Source organism: Protopterus annectens, chromosome 14.part0, assembly GCF_019279795.1.
Source record: "Protopterus annectens isolate FY-2018-M chromosome 14.part0, PAN1.0, whole genome shotgun sequence".
Lineage (NCBI taxonomy): Eukaryota > Metazoa > Chordata > Ceratodontiformes > Protopteridae > Protopterus > Protopterus annectens.
In genome coordinates this window covers 360,957,914-360,972,396 of record NC_056748.1, presented here as the reverse complement: position 1 = coordinate 360,972,396, position 14,483 = coordinate 360,957,914, and the positions used below count along the sequence as shown (strand labels likewise).

General features: G+C 40.6%; 1 protein-coding gene across 1 annotated transcript in view; it reads right to left on the bottom strand.

Moving 5' to 3' along the window:
* ANXA7 (annexin A7) overlaps positions 1-14,483 on the bottom strand; it is a 1,208,209-nt gene that overhangs the window by 287,421 nt on the left and 906,305 nt on the right. The gene's annotated exons all lie outside the window — the stretch shown is intronic.

Sequence of the window (14,483 nt, the reverse complement as noted above, 5' to 3'; positions counted from 1 at the left end):
GAAGGTCTTCTGCCTACGTCAGCCCTCATATCACCCTTGGGTGTTTCATTATTTCCCTAAAATGCTGGCCCTACTGGGCATTACTGCTTACCTCGATTGTAGATGCATGGAAAGAACAGCCTTTAATAAATAGAAAGCACAAGTAATAAATACGTAAATGGAGGCACTAGAAAACCATGACTGCAATATTAGTGCTACTACAATAATTTTCAATGTGTACCATGACCACTCCACAATATTTACAATTGCTGGTCCAACAGCATGAAATGGATGTAAAAAGACAAAAAATAAGCTCAGTTACATGCTGATGTATGCCACCGTGATCACAGGATCAGACATTTTATTCCCTGGAAAATGGAGCTCCCTCTATGTAAGCACCTAAGGAGAAAATACTTGTGTTTATTAACAGGTGGGGCATTGACAGCCGTGATCCCAATTACAGCAGCAGACAAACTGTTTTATTTCCAGCAGTACCCACATACCCTCAGTTCCTTGGTGTCGGCAAGAAAAATTTGCAATTATGCTCTTGATAACTGTGATTCTGTTCACAGTTTCAAGCATAACTGTAAAATAATACGGAAAACAGAAGAGTGACTTGAGTGGACTGTTCTTAGGAACAAAAAAGGAAAGATCTTTTTACAGAGTAAGAACCTCTTGCTCTTAGGCATGGTACACTTATCCACTCTGTGCTTTAAAGTTCATGGTATGGTGCAGACACATACCTAATTGAAAACATACAAACTGACTGTGAAAGGAGAACCTGGCTAAATGAACCTTGATGAAAGCACGAGTTTCTTGCTCCAAAAAGGCACCATATCTGGCTAACTAGATCTTGTGGACAGCAAGAAGTTTTTGCTCTAAAACAAAAAAGGCACAATTTTTGCTGACACAAACACTTCAAAATGCAGTTGGAGGGCTGCTGTAGTTCCAGCTTCTGACTTGACTGCACAGATAAAGGAAAGAAAGAAAGACGACAACTCATTGAAGAAATGAATTAATCACAAAAGGATCTGTGGTGTGTTCCAAGACAATGACAATTAAGCTTCAGCAGAGGAGAACACACAAGCAAAACAAAAAAAAAAAAAGAACTGAAGCCAGAGGAAGGAACATTTTAGAAATTCTTCAGTACTTTAGCACTTTTACTTATTCTTTTTCTCTTTATTAAACAAGTGAACTTGCTATGTTTAACTGGATATTGCTTAACTGTTTTTTTTTGTTAAAAATTGGTACATTATATTGCAGATTGTATGCATTGAATGACTATATTTAAGTGTTAATTATATCAGTTATTGAATTTTATTTTTTCTTTTCTGCAGTAAAAGACAGTTATTGGTTTCCTTAGTGTTGTTTTTCTGTACCAGGATTTTAGCATCTTTTTCTTGTATACTTTTTCCTTCTCTCCCCACCAACCACTAAACTTCTCCTTACTGGGCACCCATCCATTTACCAGTGGCTGGAAATCCCCATATCCACTGGGATGACAGCCATATTGGATTTGGTGAGGCTGTCCTACATCAAGGTTGCTTGTAACCCTACTGGCCTTCCCTTCTACTGAGGGCTTTCTTTACAGGAGATGGACAAACCTCTTCCCTGTTGCTGAAATAATCACTTGCACCACTGCAAGGACCATTATTTTGTTTACATAAGCATGCTTCTCCACTAACAAAGGCTATCATCACTGCATCCCAACATGTCCCCTGCTTGTGTCATGCAAATCAGCAGCATGAGCTGGCTGATACTACCATCTCGGCAAGACAGACACACCCATCTTTCTTGCTTACATCAGCAAACACTTGAGCCCATAACTGAAGTAAGACTTCTTGAACTGCATTCAGGGCTTTATCCATGTATACCACTGGTGCATGCTGTTAACACTTTTTATTAATACCAGTGGGAGGAGCCCATTGTACTTATACATGTATGAGCTGCATTCCTCCAGTACCAGAGTAGTACAGTGGTACTTGACTGTATATATGCTTGGTGAAGGAGAAAGGCAGGGTTCATCTATGCACTGTACAAGCCACACTCCTCAAAGAAACTAATAGTGGCACTTGACTACTTTACAGACATGCATGGTACATGTTTTAGCTTTCTTTGGTGGTGTTTCTTGCTAGCTCTGTCTCTGCAGATTGTCACAGAAAATATTGATCCATCTCATACAGACAGACTATTGAAATGGAAGTTGCAGCAAGCTGACTTGTTTAGTGTCAAGTACAGCAGTTGTTTTTGATTGGTGGTAAGGGGTACAGATGATACATATGGTAAGCAAGTTAACAGTTTGTTACATCTCATATGCACAGTGCGTGAAGATCTTGCCCGTTTGCTACAGCAGCTCTGGGCATGCACAGGCTGGAATAGAACATTTTTTTCTCAAATTGTAAATATGTTTCTGTAATGGTCATTTGCTGCAGGCCATTATATTCATGGTGTCATGTACAGTACTTTTACTAGCTTTTAATTTACTTTTTAGAGGAGGGTAGTTAGTTCCTAATATAGTGCTACTCAATGTTTATGTTCATCTATATAGCATGGGAACACATTTAGGCCACTTCTGCATGAACTGAAATGGGCATATTTGTAGGCTGGCACAGAATGCTTTTCCACACCATGTATACAAATATCTTCCACGAATTTCTGCTCCACGTTATCATGCTCATGGTGCTAGACAGTTTTTTTGCATTACATTTTTGTTCACATATTTGTGGAAGGGCAGTTTATAGTGAAGCTTGACAGTTTACTTTTGCATACATGCTATGGGATGTTTAGGCCATTCCAACATAAGTTGGAACGTACATATGGATGGGCTGCCACAGAATGTTACTGTGTACACAAGCCTAAGAAATTGACTTTGTGTTGCAGTTTGTATTGTTCTGCTGGTATGTACACCATTTGCCTTAGTTTGTTTCTTTAGTGCAGTCCGTACATATTATACTGGTAACTTGACTTTTACTGTTGCATACATAGTATGGGGATATGTTCAGGATACTCCTACAGGAGCTGTGAAGGGTGCATGAACAGAGCTTTTCCAGACCACTATGGAAACAGACAGCTAAACTGGACTTTACAATGCAGGTTGTCCTGTTCTGTTGGTATGTATGCGGTTTATATTAGCCTTCGTTTTTTTATGGCAATTCACACATATATTACTGGTCCTTTTTTTTTTTTTTTTAAAAAAAATACTGTTTTACTGTTGCATGCGTAGTGTGGCAACACATTCATTCCACTCCTACACGAGTAGTGACAAGCATGTGCATCGGCTGACAGAAAATGTTTTTTCACATTATGTAAACAGGCCACAGAAATGGACTTTCCATTGCAGGTTGTCCACTTCTGCTGGTACATATGCTGTTTGCATTTGCTTTAGTTTAGTTCTTGATGGCAGTTTGTACACATGACACTGGTACTTAAGTTCAGGCAATTCTTATTTTTTTTTCAAAAACATTTTTATTTTGTTTTTATTATAAACATACGCAAATGTACATAACAAATACAATAAAACAATAACACAACTATTTACAATATTTACATTCATCCATGATAATCATTTTATCCACGAGAAGTTATCAGTACTTGTTCAAAAGATTTTCCAATTTTTGTCATGCTATTTTTTATGAGTAATGTTATGAGTTCTATAACAAATGTTTTGCAGTTCTTTTTTACAAACAACTTTTGCTAAATTAATAAAATCTTTAAACATCAAATCGTGTTTACTTTTCCATTTCAAAGTAATAACTTTTCTGCCAATTGCAAGAATTGACCAGAGTAACTGAATCTGAGATTTAGGTATTACATTAGGTATAGGAACATTGAATAGGATTAGTGAGTTAGAAATATGACAGTTATCAGACCATAAAGCATTTACAAAATATCTGAAGTCTTTCCAGTATTGAACATTTCTACATTCAATGAACATGTGAACCCAGTTGGCCTCTAGTAATTCATCACATTTCCAACATTTACTTTCACTGTTTTTTGAATATAAGATTTATTTTACGTAGAATATAGAAAATTCTGTTCATAAATTTCCATGTATACGATCTCCAATATAATGAAGAGGAGGTACCATACGTAGAATTCAATAACAATTTTTTGGATTCCTCAGATATTTGTTCTCCATTAATCTTTACATAGTAATTCCAAAAAGAACTTGAGCAAGGAGGAGTGTATAAACATTTGGGAACTGAAGAAGGATCAACGAAAAAAAAAAAAAAAAAACACGAACAAATGCCAATAAAACTCAGTAAGGAATATTTTAGAAGTCTTAAATTAGTACTAAAAACAGTATTTATATGTAGGAACAAAGTCCAAGCTATAAACCAATCTGCTCTTTCTGTTGTAACTTACAGTTTTGGAGTGACTGACTAGCCCCAAAAGGTGCTGAAAAGTTTGGACAGGAAAACAAAAAGGAGGTTTCATGCTCATCAAATGATTTATAAAAAACAGTGGATACCAAGACTATATATTCCCCGTTCTGGAGGAGGAATGGGCCTCCTTGAAACTGATCACATGTATAGATCTGTGACAGTGGGACTGCATAAGTATCTGCTGTCCTCACAAGACTCAAATGTAGTGAAAGTTTTGAAACATGAGAACAAGTCTAAGATGACTTCCCTGCTTAGTTTAGCAGAAGCATATTGGAGTCAAGCGGGAATGGAAATTAAACCAGAAGTAGATAAAAATCAGGAAGAAACTGAATGTGTCAAGAAAAGAAAGAATATAAGGTGAAAGATCAGATGAGAAGCCAAGAAATGTGGAAAATACATAAATACTGTATAGTTGCAAGTATCGGAAACTCTTGGAATAACCTCATGTTGATCAGGCTCGAATGCAGGAATGGTTAAGAAGAGTTTGAATTTAAACCAAAAGATGAAAGGTTAATATTGGCGGCTCAAGATAGTGGACTACATACATGTTGGTTTACAAAGTCCAATAAATAAGTGGGAGAAACAAACAAATGTAGGTTTTGTAAAGCAACATTTGCACATTTTCTTGCTGGTTGTGATATATTAATGGCAGAAGGACTGTACACTGAAAAGCATAATAATGTAGAAAGATTGTTGCATTGGGGATTGTGCAAACATAATATTGAAGTAACTGAAAAACATTGGAAACATCAGCCACAAAGCATCATAGAAAATGATGAGTTTTACAACACATGGGATCATCCATTACCAACAGTTCAAAAAAACAGATGCAAGAAAACAGATATAGTAGTCCATGAAAAGAAGACAAAAGTAGCATTAATTACTGAAATCACTACACCCAGTCACTACAGTGTCTTACATACAGAGACACCAAGTCATAAAGTACCAGGATTTGCAGGCAGAAACAAGGGCAATGTGGAATAAAGATATCCAGACAGTTCCAGTAGTAGTAGGAGCAATGGGTCTTATAAAAAAAATAATTTACATTTGTACTTAGATATGTTACTGATGCATGTAACTCCATACGAATTGCAGGAGTCATTACTAGAAAACATTGCAGATGCTGCGAAGAGTACATCTGGCTAACATCAAAGATTGAAACAATAATAATTTAATGCATTTTAATTACACCTTGACTTAGAAAAGGGGTTCATTCCCATCATGGTATTAGAAACTCAAAAAACTTGGAGAAATTAAAAAAAGGAAACGTATATTCATAAAGTAGCAGAAAGTATACTAAGTATACTAAGAATTTGTACACTGTCTCTTATAGACATCTAAGAGGAGATCTAATTCAGATATATAGGGCATTTAGAGACAACTACCTCTGGGAATGTTCAGGGGTTATCAAAAAGTAGTAGAGAATCAGACAACCTATGTAGAAGATTCTATAGGAATGAGAAGTGTACTAACTTGTTCTCTGAGAAAGCAGCTGATGCATGGAACAGAATACAAAATGAAATTAAAGCAAGTACTAGTTTAGATATCTTTAAGAACAGCCTGGACATTTATTTATGTGAACAAGTGTTTTGGTATATTGGAAGGCTAGAAGGGCATTAATGCCTGTGCTTGAAATATTTGTATGTATGTATTTAAGCCAGCACAGGAATGCAGAAGGCAGATTCTGCCAATATGAATGGCTGCAATTAGGGGTTCAGAGAACAGACAAGAGGGGGCTGGAATTTACTAGAAAGATGGCAAAGCAACCAAGGTAATGGGAATAAATAATTAGGAAAGGAAAGATAATAGAATGGGAGGAGGCCAAGAAGACACTTGGATTGCAGGCTAGTGACTACTTTTCCTATCAGGGATTGATATCAGGGTATAGACAAAGAGAAAGGGATAGGGAAATATTAAATGAAAGACCTGGACTGGTTGAATTTTTAATTGAAAGTATCAAATAAAGTAGAGTAACGACCACCAAGGTTGTGGTTATACATCTATACTGAAAACTGGTAAGTGCTTTCGTGCTAGTATGCACTTCTTCAGACTATAAAAATCCTTGCAAAAACAATCACTTAAATATACAAAATAATTAGCAACTAAAAAAATAATTAGCTTCCCATTGTCCACAAGGCCCTGTATAAGCCCACCAACATCCCTACCATCATTACACCTTATAATAACAATAAGAACCTACATTCCTCCAATAAACTGCTGATTAATACTTCAAGATCCAATCACTCAGCAGGTGACTCCCTGTACTCTAAACTCTGTAGGAAAACTATGGAATTTACTACCCACTGATCTCACTACACAAATGTCACTGCCACTCTTTAAAAGTAATCTAAAGCTCTTTCTTAAGACACACTGGCTCTGCTCCTGTACTAACCCTGACTAACTTTTCTCCTTTCAAATTACTACTCCTCTAATACCTAATAATTTCTGAGTTAAGAATCTAAATACCAAGTTATTATAAATATAATACATGCATACATAGATATTGTATCTCAAATGCTAGTTATATTCCTTGCTTAGACTAATGTATCTTTTATATATTAAAAAAAAAATGTTTTTGTAACAACTGCTTTTTTAGTTCTTGGTAAGTTTTAACTGCTATGACTTTTTTAAATGTATGTATGGGTTTTCTATTCTTTTTGGAGCTTTTCTCCCCGGGCCTCTACTGAAAATGGACATGTATCCAGCTAGACTAGCCCGGTCAACAAATGTAAAATAAAAATAAATAAATAAAATAACTAAGCTCCATGGCAACTTGCACACTCTGAGGTAATTTACGGGACTTCATATAGGGCTTCAATGAAACATTGTCACTGATGACAAAACCTCTATCAGCCTGCAAAGCAATGATCTACTTCAACTAATTTTCTGTTTTATCATGAATGCATCTCGCTGTAACACTTTTATTAATAAGCTGTAACACCATAAATTCAAGTGTATGGTCTATATTCTTCTTAACATGCCTATTCAGGGCATTAGTTCCCACATCTCTTTCTTATATCGCCTAGATGTTCCAGAATCTTGTCTTTGAGCCTACGATTAGTCTTGCCTATATAGAAACAGGGACATTTCTTACAAGAGGCTATATAAGCTAAATTACTACTCTTAGAATCTGCATAAAATTTAACCTCATATTTTAAATTGACTGTTTCTCTCCACTAGAACAGTACCTTAGTGTGCTGTGGTGGTTTCACTTTCAAAAAACTTTTATCCCGCCCTGGAAAAGCTTGCTGCAGTCAACAATTAATTGATGTCATCAAAGCCACTGCACACAGGTTTGTTTTTGGGCCAATTCCCTCTCTAAACTGACATCACCACGACTGTCCTAAAAACCCACCCATGCTGTGATGTCACAGCTCCCTGTTCCTTCCCCTACCCATACAGAAAGTAAAGGCTAGAATAAGGAAACAGTACATGAACTCAAGTCTCCTGCTGTGAGCTGTTGATCACAACAGGTAACAGTTCACATTACCTTTAGCACTTTGACAGCTAGGGAAGTTAGGTGTGAAGGGAGATGAGTCAAAGTAATACAATTCAGGCTTCACAAAAAAATTGCAGTTTAGCCATTCTAAAAAGAAGCAGCAGTAAAAATTACTTTGAAAGCCTGTTCTGTGGCATTTGCACTGTTTGTGTTTGAATTTGGAAAAAGAAATAAATAATTGATCTGATTTCCTTAGTTCGGTGCAAATAAAAACGTAACTGTCTATGGACATCCAGCTCATGAAACCTGTATTCAGCAGCATTGGAATGATTTGTAAAGAACACCGGAAGTTCTATGGATCGATTCAAAAGTGGCATGGGAACAGACCTTGGGGACAAAGGAAGGATTAATACGAAGGGGCACCCTGTCCTTGTGAAAAATCAGGTAAGGGGGTTTTCACAGACAATGCTTGTAACTCTGACACCCATCAGGCCGATGTGATAGCCACCAGAAACAAAGTCTTCCAAGAGAGGAATTACAAAGGGGATGAATGAGAAGGCTCAAAGGGCAGAGAAGTTAATTTGGATAACACAAATTTAAATACCATGAGGCAATAGGTTCTTGAAAGGGGGATCTTAATAAAGTGGCACCTTTAAGGAAAGTTTTGCACAGCCTGTGTGACATCAGATTAGAATCTTGAAAGCCTAGATGAAAATTCGAAATCGCTGCCAACTGAACTCTGACAGTGGCAGCCATAGATCCCTGGTGGAAAAGATAATACAGGAATTCCAAAACCACTGGAATGGAGGCGGTGTAAGGATCAACATTAATTTTCTCCACCCAGATAGAGAATCTCCTCCATTTACTGGAATATAGTCTCCTAGTGGAAGGTTTGAGAGAGGACGCAAGGATATGAGTCACGGAGGGTGAGAAGTCGTGAAGCCTGACTAGGGATGGAACTGGAGCAGCCACGCTGTCAAATTGAGGGTGTGTAACGAGGGGTGAAACAAGCCTAACATGTGAGTCGAGAGATCTGGAACTGGGTCCAGAATCCAAGGATAGTCCAGGAGAAGAGGCCCCAGAAAGGGGAACCAAACCTGACGAGGCCAGTAAGGAGCAATGAGGATTAGTTTGCTTCCCAGCCGTTTTGCTTTCTGAATAACCTTGGGAATGTGAGGAAAGGGAGGAAAAGCATAAAGGAGACCCAGGGGCCAATCGTGAACAAGTGAGTCTCTCAGTGACTCCCTCAGAAGGGGGATGAGGGAGAAATAGCTGCTGCATTTGGCATTGATTGGACTGGCAAAGAGATCGTAGCAAGGCTGTCCCCATCTGCAGAAAATCTGTTCCACTGTTTCCTGTTTCAGAGAGCACTCGTGAGGCATCAGGATTGCCCAGCTGAGCTTATCGGCTATCACGTTGGTTGTCCCTGGAATGTGCGTTGCCACCAGAAAACGTTGGGAAGATATCACCCATTTCCAAACTGGAATGGCCTCTTGACAGAGTGGGTAAGATCTGGTTCTGTCCTGTTTGTTGATATACCATACTACCGACATGTTGTCTGATTGTATTGCAATAGTCCCCAGAGGCAGAAGGTCATGAAGTGCCTACAACGCCAGGAGCACCGCCCTCATCTCTAGAACGTTGATATGCAGGTGGAGCCTTGTGATTTTGCCATGTGCCTTGGACAGTCCTGCCTAGATAATGCCTCCCCCATCCTATCTGTGAGTCATCCCTGGTCACAGTGGTAACGGGTTGGGGAGGAACAAATGAACTGCCCGTGGTTAACTGATTGGGTAGAGTCCACCAAAGGAGGTCTTTCTTGCAAGAGTCTGTCAGTAGAATGTGATGAGATAATGGCAGGTGCTGAAGAAACCACTGGGACGACAGGAGCCGCTGAAGAATCCTCATGTGTAGTCTGGCTAGTGGCACTAGTAATGTGGTGGAAGCCATGGTCCCTAGAAGCTGTAGAATAGTCTTGGCTTTGACCTTTCATAAGGGGGAGATGACGTTGAATTTGAAGAACCAGATTCTGCACCCTTTCTACAGGAAGACGAGTCAACAGGTCTACTGTGTCTATCTCTGCGCCTATAAAAATCACAGATTGAGAGGACAATAAGGCAGATTTTTCCCAATGGGCACAAAGCTGAAGGGTAGCGTCCCTGGTCTGAAGAAGTACATGCCTGGTGTGGATGGTCAAAAGCCAGTCGTCCAGATACAGAAACACCTGGAATCCTCGACGTCTCAGGTGAGCTGTCACTACTGCCATATACTTGGTGAACACCCTGGGGGCTGTGGTGAGACCAAAGGGCAGAACACGAACTGGTAATGACTGACTCCCAGCTGGAAGCGTAGATGACTCCTTAATGCCCTGTCCATTTTTATGTGGTAGCAGGCGTCTTGGAGATCTATTGAGCACATCCAATTGTCTTTCCCTAATATGGGAGTATAGACTGCAATGTCACCATCCGGAACTTGTCCTTCTTTACTGATTTGTTTAATCTGCTGAGGTCCAAGATGGGCCTCCAGTCCCCTGTACGTTTTGGCACTAAAAAGAATCTGGAGTAAGTTCTGGATCCTATTTGGTCTGCTGGGACGGTTTGGATGATTCTTTTTGACAGCAACTTGCTGACCTCCACAGCTGCCTAATCCCATTGATTGGGTGGAACATCCGGGATCCTTTTGGGGACACTGGGTGGAAGAGAAAAGGGTATGTCATAACCTCTGGTAATAATTCTTTGTGCCCACTTGTCTTGAATGATACCCAGCCAGGCTTCTGGACACAAAGAAATGCGACCCCCGACCAGTGCCAGAGAAGCACAGTTGGGCCCCACATCAGAAGCGCTGGTAAGGCTGGCCCCAAAAGTAATCGTGACCTCCCTGGTTTTGCGGACTGCCCCTGCCTCTAGGGCAATGTCTATCATTTCCTCCTCCTCCTCTGCCTCTGAAGGAGGAGTCACCCTGTGCATCCTGGAAAAACCTCAGGGACTTCTTGAACCACATTTTACTGCCCCTCTGACCCTTAGGATATGGTCTAGAGGGAACAGTAAAACGTACTCCCTTGGCAGAGAGTGTTTTTCCTTCTTGCTCGTACAGGGTGAGTGTCCTTTACCTTGGATCCAAACAATGAAGAACCGTTGAAGGGGGCGTTGGTAAAGATAGATGAACGGTTCCACAAAGTTACACAAACGCATCCAGGAATGACGCCTTAGGGAAATTCCAGAACCCACTGTTCTATTCGCTCCATTGGCTGCATACGGAATAAGCCGCATGAACGAGTTAATGATAGAGTTCAAGGTGGACAACTGGGCAGACACTTTGTCAGGGACTCCATCAGTGCATGTACCTTGTAGAGAGTCTCCTAATTCTTTAAGATCATCTCTCTGAAGCCTCATGAAGTGAGTCAGGTAGTTCAGCAATCTAAGGGTAAATGCCACTGAAGAGAAAATACGCTTCCGGTATCTGTCTTATTCGGCAGATGGACAGAAGTCATCTCAGCTAGCTCCTTCTTAGTGGCCGCCGCCACCATGGCATCTACAGGAACACTTTAGACAAAAAATCCTTTTCTGGGGGTTCAGAAAGAAACTTATTCGGTCTCCTGGTGACTGGCTCCATGGCATCAGGAGTATCCCACACCTTTCGACTAACTAGCTCCATCAGTTCATCAAAGGGTGGAGACACCCAAGAGGCCGAAGGTTGAGACCCAAAAGCCTTTAGGTACACTGACTCCTCATCAGAAGGGATGACAGTGGCCAGCTGCACCTCTGTTAAAGGATTTCCAGGATGTCTACAAAGGAGACATCATCAGAGGACGACTTGGGGGACCCTTCTGACTCCTCAAGGCCAGTATCACAGGTCAGAGACTCATCCTGGGAGTCTACATGCTTCCTCTTCCATGTCCTCTTCCATGGGGGCTCCTTGGAAAGATATTCAGGGGCGGTCTCAGAAGAATGGGGGCCACCGGCCAGTGGCTCCCGAGGCTGAGGGACTCTGCTCTCCACGGAGAAAGTAGGAGCTGAGACAGAAGTTGGTGCCTTAGAGGTATGAGTGTTGGTACCCCTGGTAGGAGATGACGATCGGGACAGCACACTCATCATCTCGAATGCCGACCTCTCTGGCTCCGAAGACCTCCCCAGCTCTGAGGAGACTGAGGATGCCGTCGGTGCCAGAGCTATCGGCTCCAAGACAGACATAGGATCCAAACTCACCCTCGCCAACACGGCGAGAGGAAGACTTGGAACCAAAGAGGTTTGGTTCCAGGCATCCCTGTCGGGGCCGATCGGGGAGCTTCAGCTCTTAGACACCAAGGACGGCACCGAGTGTGTCGGAGCGGAACTCTGCTCTGAAACATCCACAGGGAGAGCTGGAGCTGAGGGTTCCACCAGTGGCACCAAACATGCCGGCTCCGAAAGACCAGCTTAGCTCGGAAGAGGAATGACCGAAGGGGGTTTAACAGACTCAAGTAGCTCTGGAACTGACTGGGTCAGAGCCAACAATAATTTAGGTAAAGCAGATGACTTCAAAAGTTTCAGCACTACCCTCTCCACATCTTCTTCCAATAAACTCCTGGAAGACCTGGAGGACAGAGTAGGAGAGCGGGATCTCTGCATTATCGGAGACTTCAATATAGGGGAGACTGGTAGAGGATCCATAGACCGGCTCCGAGAGATACTCTCAGCAGTCGGCTCCAAGCTACTTGGGGCCAACCCTGTAACCACAGTACTGCTCTCAATCGGCACCGAGCTATGTGGAGCCGATGAGGCAGTGGACCTTTCCGATATAGTGACTTTAAGAGGTGGCTCCGAGGCACCAGCCGGTGCCAGGGAGGACCTCTTAGAGGACTTCGACTTTTCCTTTTTAGATCCCTGATATCTAGAAGAGGAGGAAGAGCTAGCCAGATCTTCCTCAAAGGACGGTTTAAGAAGACCTTTTAGGATGCGCTTATTTTTTTCTTTCTTGCAGCACCCTAGCACTGAAAGAGTGGCAAAATAGGCAACTTTCCTGTAAATGGATGGCTCCCAAACAGTAAACGCAGTTACTGTGGCCATCCGCTATGGACATCTTCTGTGAGCATTTAATACATTTCTTAAAGCCAGATGGCTTATGGTCCTACTTTCTTTAGACATTCTCACAGAGAGGAGCACACACACACACACACACACACACACACACACACACACACACACACACACACATATATATACACACAAGGGAAGAGGACTAGGTCCTCTAATTTAAATGGGCCTAGCCCTACAGGAAAGATAAAGACACCACAAGGACTAGGTCCTTCAACTTAAATGGGCCTAGCACAGGCAGGAAAGAAATGGAAAAACTAGGTCTTCTAACTAAAACAGAACTAGTGAAAGTTACAATAAGCAGAGAAGTCACACACTCAAACAGGAATAAAGTGTAAACTAAGCAAGGAAACAGAACCTCATTCTGTTAACAACGGTAACAATTTAACAAGCAGGAATCCACCAAAAAACTTTGACTTATGCCTAATAAAAACACACAATCTAACTGAGCGCAAAGGCACCTACAAATACTAACTCTATTAATAAACCCAAAAAATAGCACACAGGATACCAATGCTATGAGGCCAAAAGGCCAAAGTACCAAGAGATTGCACACAAACGCGCAATTAGAAAGACTAACTATTCTAAATATAAAACTACGCTAACTATGACTAACAATGATAACAGTTTTGACTAAAACAGTCCAAAGAATTTAGAATAAAATTTGAATAAATGCAAAACTTAGCCAGAGCCAAAGAGAAGCACAACCAAACTCGTCGATGCAGCTAACGAGATCTGGGGATTGTACTAGTGCACCATGGGATACCTACCTAGCCATGAGCTAACTAGAAGACTTCCAGCTTGTAAATAGGCAGAGTCAGAGCCGAGGATCGGCACCGATCTCATATGTAAGAATGAAGGTGAGATAGGACTACAGAACATCTCGTGCTTATATTTAAACTTATAACAAAGTTATTCAATTGTTTTTCACTACCCTTCCATAATAAAAATACATCTATGAATCTTTTATAATAAATTATATGTTCTTTTTGTACCTCATTCATCAAAACATACTTATTTTCCCAAAATGCTATCGTAGCTATTGGCACATGTTGTGCCCATAGCTACACACAAGTGTTGTAAAAAAAATCATCATTGAATATAAAAACACTGTATTCAAGTACCAAAGCTAAAAGAGCACAAATTAGGGTAATTTGATTGCTAGAAAAAAACAATACTCTGTTAGAAAAGCTCTAACAGCATCTAAACCATACTCATTTTGTATTATAGTAAACAATGTGCACACATCTATTGTGACTAAAATCAAATCTGTAGTATCAGTTAAAGTGCTAATACAGTCATATAAACTTACTAAAAAGTCCTCAGTGTCCTTCAAGACTGCATGTGCATTAACCAAAACAGATTTCAATTTGTCCGCCAAATAAATGGAGAACGGCTCAGTTAACCATTCCTGCCCTGCAACATTAGGTCTCATTGGTGGTTCAGTGGAATGTGTATGCTCAAGAGACCATGCACTATTGGAATCACTGGTTTGTCAATGTTAAAATACATGTATAACTAACAGGTCAACAGACCCATCATTAATAAATCATAAAGCTCATTATATACCTTCTGAATCAAACTCTACTTCCATTATTATCTGATGAT